We start from the raw sequence: 8,172 nt of genomic DNA, 5'->3' as shown, positions 1-8,172 counted from the left end.
AAATCATGTGGTAAAATGACCCATTGTCTCTGGGGTACAATTTAACAGCTTCGCAGTCTCAGGGCTGAAAAAATTGTTACGATTATCTAACACATAGGGACATGGCTCCAGAAATCATACCTTGTACTTCTCATGAGACATATCCTGAGGCCTGCCATAGGAATTTCCTTTCAGAATACCCTGTTACTTCCCAGAATATATTTATATCCCTGGGTTTGTACATATGAAGTGGGAACTGAGTAATGTATCTGTCCCTGTCTGTTTTTATTTGCAGAAAATCAAAAGAAGCACCAGAATGTGGAAAGTAAAAAGCCAGTGGCCCTGACGTAAGTCTTAAACACACATGGGTTAATAATGCATTGGTGACTTCTAGAGAGCTCACATGCAGGGAAAAACAACAACTACTGCTAATGCCTGATTTTCAATTTCGCCAACCCTGAAGTATCCCTTAAAGAATTTTGTCTGTCTTCCTAGCAGTTTTTCTGTTTTCTGCTTCCTATTAATTTTCCAGGTTACATAGACACAGACTAACCCAAGGCTGAACTTTCCAGGGTCAGAGATTTCTTGAATTCACCAAGATTGCTTCTTGTCTCCTGTGTTATTAAAATCAGGGTGGGATACATATCTCATTTCTGCATTGTTGGCCTTGGCAGGCATTTCATAGCAATAAATATAACTTGAGGAAATAATTCAGATCCCATAGAAATAGTAAAAGAAAAGTCCCTAGAGGTCAAAAGATCTCTGCCACTTGACAATACCACTGGAGCCTATATTCATAAACAGGTTACCAAACCTTTACAAGAATTCTGCATGGTGGTCTTCTTGAAGAAATAACTCGCAGACATATCTACTGAAGTCCACACGATTTTATCATTACCCTATTTCCAGTCTTAAAAGTCCCTTTATCCTACCATAGGAAACACCATTTCCTAATTCAAGATAAAGCACAAGAGCTGTCCCAGTTGTGAAAGAAGTTATGGTTAGGGAGATGTTTCTCTGAAATACTCAATCAGCACCTCAAGGACCTCTTCATATACAAGGACTCCAATGACTTCCAGACACAGTGCTTTTCAGAGCTAGTGGTGGAGGGATGCAGACTGGCAGAGAATATTTACAGCAACTTCAACACAAGTTGGCCATCAACCCTGCTTCCACTGAGCCACTCCAAGTTCTCAGATTCACAATAAATCCACACCTCCACACTGCCACAAGTGACTTTAGTACCTGCTGCCCTGTGTTCCAGTTCACACTTGGGGCCTCAACAGTATCAGGACTACCTGGATGTGAGCACTGATGAGAAACACACTGGGGTGTAGGTCATAGAACTAAAAGTGTCTCCTTCATCCTTGATAGAAAATAGACTTTAGGGCAGAAGGCAGCATCCATTCAGTGTCAACAGACAGAAATAAGGATGTGACAGGAGACAGCTTGTTAGAGTGAATAGAGCCAGGTAGAAAATGTGGTTTCCCAGCCACTAGCCTCAGCACTATCTTTACTGTTTGTGCCTTATTTTTCTATCTTGAGTTTGTGTTTCTTCATCTGTAATATGGCTCAAACAATATGTTGCCTGTTTGATACCAGCTATCCCACATAAAAATAGACGTAAAATTCATAAATGCATGAGAAAAGGAAAAAAAAAATACCTAACTCTTCTGGATTGGTTTAGAGAATTAATATGGTAATTCATGCTTTGGGCAATATTGGTTTATACCAGAAAATTTTCTTAGAGAACATATACCCTGATAATATGGAAGCTGTGGACTTGAAGTTCCCTGAGAAGTCCCTAGAAGTATGGACAGAAGTGGGACAGGGGCATTACTCTTCCTTTGAGGGTAGGAGCAGGTCTAGGTGAAGCCATTTTGGGACAGAGAGACCCTGTGTCTGGAACCCAGCTTTGTGGGAGGAAGGAAGACAGATCTGCAGAAGTCCATTGCGTGACTGGAAAAGAAACCAGTGATGGGATTGCCCATTTTCAGGCACAGCACATTCTGATTTGTGATCAACAGAGTGAGAAAACTTTGACTTATAGATCAGGAAACAATGAGGGCCATTTCATTAAAGTCAAATTGAGACTTATCTGTACATTTCTCTGAGTGTATCCTCAACTCATTCATCAACAACATATGTCTCTGTGCCCACGTAGTCCTCTGTTTGTAATGGGTGAAGGGAGAACTATTAATATCTGATTGGAATTTCTGTATTTCTTAATAGAAAAGCTTGAAGTTAAGAAGGATGAAGATATACAAGGACTACCTGTTCCCAGGGGCTGGTAGGTAAAATATGGGGATGATCCCTGAAAAAAAACAAAGATGTCAATGATTCCAGATGCAAGGATGAAGAATTCTACCAATTGTACCAATTTCAGTCACTCATCCATGATGATATTGGCCACTGACACATTTGTCTTTTCCCTTTGTGGTGCCCATAGAGGCAGTGGGCCCTAAGGTGAAATAACTAGTCCCATGGATTTCTGTCCCTCTCAAAAACCAGTTATCTTCTCCTGTGGGGTTAAAAATCATGGGGAGATACATTTCTCTCTTCTTCATGATTGACTTTAGATTATCTCAGGTATTGCATAGCACAGAATTTAACTGAACAAAATTTCACATTACGGTACAACATTGAACAGAAGAGGCCCAGAATGCACAAATTATCTGGGTGCGTACAATGCCACAAGGGCTTCTTTTCACTGAGTGGTTGCAGAAAATACATGTATGGGTCAGCATACATGGGCCAGAATTCTGCTTGGAGGGCTGTTGGGGATATACACATAGACATCTCTATGAAAGTCCTTATAACATTTTGCTAGCTCATTTCCACTCTTAAATTTACTCCCCATTTCAAATCAGGAGATTGGCATGAGAAATAACATTGCTAAGACAGAAAGTAGAGGAAGGGAGGCAGACATCCTTCCTACTCAATCAGCACTTCAAGGACGTCGTCACTCACAGTGACCCTGACAAGTACCAGACACAGAGCTTCCTGGAGCAACTGGGTGAGGGACATAAGATGGCAGAGCACCTTGTCTATACACTCAGTGCAGGTCAGTTGGCCAGGCTCTGTGTTTACTGACCTGCTCCATGTTCCTAGACTCAGAGGAGACTCCAACAACTCCACAAGAGATGTTTGTACCTGCAATCCTGCATTTAGCTCCACATTTGGGGCCATGACAGGATCAGGTCTGCCCTGGCAGAAGCAGATGAGAAACACTCTGGAGGAGGTTATAGGATTAAAAGTATCTCCTTCATCCCTAGTGTCACTGGACTTTAGGGCACACGGCAACACCTCTTCAGTGTCCATGGGCAGAGAGAAGGCTATGAGAGCAGGCAGCTTGTCAGAGTGAATACAGCCTTGTAGGTAGTATCAAAATATCTCTGATCGAGCCTGAGCACTGCCTTTTTAAACTGTGGGCAATTGATTTTTCCATCCTGGAATTGTGTTTCCTCATTTGGAAAATGGCTCAAATAGTGCTTTGCATGGTTTCTGAGGTAATCAAATGAGATAATATTCATGAATTAATTTCAAGAAGAGAGGAAAACCTCACTGTAGGAGGAGGCTTAGAGACTTCATGTAGTAGAACTTGTGGTCAATAAAGGTCTATATGGGAACATCTTACATAGGAAGAATTTGCCCTGATTAAACAGCAAGTGCCAACCTGCAAATCCTGGTGAAGTCCTCGGATATATCGAGGGAAGTGGGACAGGGCTCTCAGAACTCCCTTGAAAGAAAGGAGTACATTGCACATGAGGGCTGTGTTGGGATAGAGCCACTGAGCTCTATGGCCAGCCTTGGGGCAGGATGGAGAACAAAGCTGGAGAAGTCCACAGGGAAGCTGGACAAGTATCCCATGAGATTATGAACAGAAAATATTTTTCACATTTGACCAATTTCACACAGAGGATGCCATGATGTGAGATCAGGGACACCTTGCCCGTTGGATCAGAAATTCATGCCAGCCATCCCTGTAAAGATAAAATATGAGAATTTCAGCAGAATTTCACTGGATTCTGTCCTCCTCCAGGATAACTTAGGTCTCCATGACCACAAAGGATGTTGCATTTGTAAAGGGAAAAATGGGAACTCTTAATGTCTCTCTGGACATTTCTGAATTTGTTTTCAGGAAATTATGAAGATGAGGAGGATGAGGAAGAACACGAATCACCAGATCGCAGGTAAAAATGGAAGACCAGGGAATGGCAGTGTATGGGTTAAACATGGGGAATATCCCAGAAAGAACACACAAAGAAGTACAAGGTAGCCCATGCATTCTAGACACAAATATGAACAAAAGCTAATGCACTTCCCATTTCAAGTACAGAACCACTGATGACATAGCCTTTTTAACAATGGTGTCATTTTCCTTGTGTTACCTGGAGTCACTCTGACCTTAAGTGAACTAACCAGTCTCAGGAATTTCTTGCACTCACAGAAACCAGATTTTCTCTCCTGTATGGTTAAAACCAGGGTGAGCTGCATATCTCTCTTCTGCACTGTTAGCCTTAGTTCCTTGGCCCTGGGCAATGGCTGCTCTGTGTTTCCAGCCTCCATGGCAGCCACACTGTGTCCTAGTCAGATTAGGATTATTTTCTTCTCTTTGGAGGAATGGCCCCTTGCCTTCTGTGACCTCTCCCTTAAGTTTCCAATGAGGACCAGCTGGGACACTCTGGGGTCTAAACCCTCTGTATTAATCATCCGTCCTCCCAACCCTACTAGGCTCAGCAGGAATCTGGTGAAGGACACAATGCAGGAAGTCCTCCAGGACTCAGTGGATGAACATTGAGTCCTTCCAATCACAACAACCTGTCTGATTCCCAACAGCCTCCATGCAGCAACTCTCTTTGTTTCATGAACATGGAGTCTGCTGTGATCTGGATGTAACCAGTAAGTACTCTCATTGTAAGGAAAATAAATCTGCAAGGGCCCAAGAGGTATTTCCAGATACTTTCTTCTCAAAACCCTGTCTAGACTGAGAGGTGTTATTTTGGAGATAGGTCCCACAGATCCACTTTGGTTTGCGTCAGACTCTAGGATAGAGTTTTACGAACAGATAGCAGGTGGGTCAGGTTTTTTTGCTGTCTTCCTAGTTCTAGGCTCCGAATTCTCACCCTGGCCCACTTTGGGAAGTGCAAGCTGTTGATCCCAAGGGAGGCCAGAGTGGGGAGACCCAGTGACCATACACTCAGAGCAAGTTTCTGTCAAACTCCTTCTTTAAGGTGCTCTTCCCAACTCTCATGCAGTGACCTTACACCTTGCATTTCCTGACCTGTTTCCACCAAGCTCCTCTGGCGATAACCACATTATGGCCATTTTGCCAGCTGTTTTGTAGGTCTCCTGTCATGATTCCTGTTTCCAATCCTTCCTTTCTTCTACCTCTGAGGTGGTTGACATCCTTCTGTGTCTTGATACCTCTTCCTAGTTCCTGCCTCACATATGACCTAGGCTTCATAGAACACCGCTGGGTCAAGGACACAAACAGCCTCCAGTGTGGAGTGTAAATGAGCAAAAACCAATTTCAGCTACCACTGCCCACGGGTACTGCTGTGCCAGCAAAAGCTCCTCTTCATACTGTAGTTAATATTCTTCAATGAACAATGTCTCTGGGGTTCTTATGGCTGCCCAAGTATTTTGGCAGTATTGACTCTAATTTTGGGGCTGTCAGTTCCATGGCTCCTAGGTTCTAAACCCCATTCTGTGCTCACCAAGTAGCAGAAGATAAACACCACGACCATGGCCTATGTCAGATCTTCCCCTATGGCCAGTTTTGGACCCGGACCTTCTCCCCCACCCCATGAGTGGTCACAGATCCTACTGTCTGTGTAGCACCAAGCATTCTTTTGAGTGCTTATAGATTTCATCCATCAGTCTAGGAACAGCGGATAGTCTCATCTAAACCAAGGAAAATTAGGATAACTGATTGGGTCAAAACACCTGAATGCACAGAGGCAAGTTCCCTGCCCTGTTATCTCTGGGAAGTAAAAGTGATATTAGCTATTTGCACAGACTTGGGGAAGAGGACATTGTGATGAGGATCTAACTGATCATGGACAGGCAGCCTGATAGATCAAGAAAGCTAACCTGGTCGCATGTCACAAGACACAATCTGAGTTTTCCTGAAATATTCTTCTCAAAAATGCCTATTATCACATCAAGATTAATTATATCCATGTATATATATAGTACCCTCTATTTGTAATGTGGAAAGAAGGAACTCCTTAATGTGACAGTCCGTGTCTGAATTTATTTGCAGAAAAATGTTACAGTAAGAAGGAAGGACAAGAGCCAGTGGCCCCCAGGTAACTGAAGAGTCATGAGCTATTGAAGCAAGGGTGACCTCTCTAGAACTCAGATCCAGTGAAAAACAGAAACTACAAGATATGCCTATCACATCATTTCAGCCATCCACAAAGTATCTCTCTTGACAACACTGTTTTCTCTTTAGTGCTTGTATCCGTCCCAGTTTAATTCATTTTTCAAGTTCAGTAAGCGAATGTCAGTCTGACTCAAAATAAATTCACTAGTCTCTGGGATTTTCTGTAGTCTCAGAAATCAAATGTTCTCTTCTATGTGGATAAAACCAGAATGAGATGCTTATCTGCTTCTGCATGGTTGGCCTTAGATCCTTGGTAGGTATTTTATGGCAAGAAAAGTAACTAGAAAACCAGAATCTGTACCAAGCCACACTATTTAGTGAAGGAGGCCTAGAGTCATAGGATCTCTGGGGGATATGTCAGGAATATTTATTCACATGGCCTCTACATGTAAATTAAAAAAAAATTAATGCCCAACTGTTGAAGCAACTCTTATGCTTCTCTGTGTATGCTGTGTCATTACGGTACCATGTAGGGTTCATGAGCATTTTATGCACCCAGTCCTCTGAGCAACTGCTACTCTCACTCTCATGCCCCACATCAGCAGCCATACTGTACCCTAGTGATAAGAGGATTGTTCCCTTCCCCTTTCAGGAGATGTTTCCTTGCCTTCAGGAACTCTCCACTAAAATTCCAAAGAGGACTAGCTGAGATGCTCTACTGTGCTGTGCCATCACTCTTTGTTTAACCGTCTATCCATCCATACCCCTACACACTCATTAGGGAGGTGCAGAAACAGGAGGAAATGAATGAACTACAGCTGGACATACTGGATCAAGGCTCTCTGATTCTGCTAAGTTGCCCTGACCTGTCTGACTGCCAGGAGCCTCTCAGTAACATGGCCCTCATATCTGATGATCTGGAAGTCTGCTTTCCTCTTGATGAGGCCAGTGAGTACTCCTATCATAGAGAACAAATCTACTACTGGCCTCCTAGGTAGTCTCTATTCTTTGTGTTCAACACCTCTGGTCTAGGCTGACACATGTGGTCTCTGCAGGTGGCCCTGTTGACCCATCTTTGTTAGAATATGACCCTAGACCCAAATTTAAGCACAGATATCAAGGTAAGTGTCTTCGCACTCTTCCTGTTCTTTCACCACGTCTCTCACCCAGCCCTTCTCTGGTTAGTGAAGGGTAGAGGAAACTGGCCGGGCAGAGTGGTAAGAATGAAGGGATCAAGAAAAATCACAGGCACCACTGCAAGACATGCACACATGTGACTGCAAGAGCTCCCTCTTTAAGAGGACATCTTGAATATCCTCAAATATTCTTGTGACTATTCATCCCTGAACAGTGTCTCTTGAGCACATACTCCTGTTGAGGTCAGCATTCTTGACTCTAATTTTGGGACATGTTGATTACATTTTTCCTCAGCTCTGAGTCCCAGTCTGTCTCTTTTCTAAGTTGGTTTGTCCTTCCAAAGAAGTCATGAGTGCCAGATGCATGACACGTGCATGGTCCATGGCAGCAGCCTTTGGCTTTCGGCACACACATACCCATGAACGGCCAAGGATCCTATCCACTATGTAGTACAAAATGTTATTTCCAATTTGAAGAGTTACAGATTGGGTCCATGGGTTTAGTGTTGGTGTATATTCTTATCTAAACTATGAACAACCAGAGTATCTCGTGGCAAAGGCTGAATCTACCGTCCACACTTCAAGAAAGCAGCTATGCAATTTCCTCATAATCATTGAGGAAAAAGATGTTTACATTTCCCCAGAGTCAGGGCAGAGGATTTTTTGATGTTGATCACGAACTATCTGCCCTGTAGTTGACAAAAGCAAACCTGTCCATGTCCCACA

The 8,172-nt window shown here is 43.2% G+C and overlaps 1 long non-coding RNA gene across 1 annotated transcript; it reads left to right on the top strand.

Moving 5' to 3' along the window:
• Positions 1–290: 290 nt before the first annotated feature.
• On the top strand, positions 291–4,745 carry LOC119526793. Its single transcript, XR_005215261.1, has 4 exons — positions 291–326; positions 2,212–2,269; positions 4,121–4,172; positions 4,714–4,745. It is a non-coding gene; the product is annotated as an uncharacterized LOC119526793 (long non-coding RNA).
• Positions 4,746–8,172: the final 3,427 nt, after the last annotated feature.

Source organism: Choloepus didactylus, chromosome 2 (assembly GCF_015220235.1).
Source record: "Choloepus didactylus isolate mChoDid1 chromosome 2, mChoDid1.pri, whole genome shotgun sequence".
Classification (NCBI taxonomy): domain Eukaryota; kingdom Metazoa; phylum Chordata; class Mammalia; order Pilosa; family Megalonychidae; genus Choloepus; species Choloepus didactylus.
This window is presented reverse-complemented; position numbering and strand designations above follow the sequence as displayed.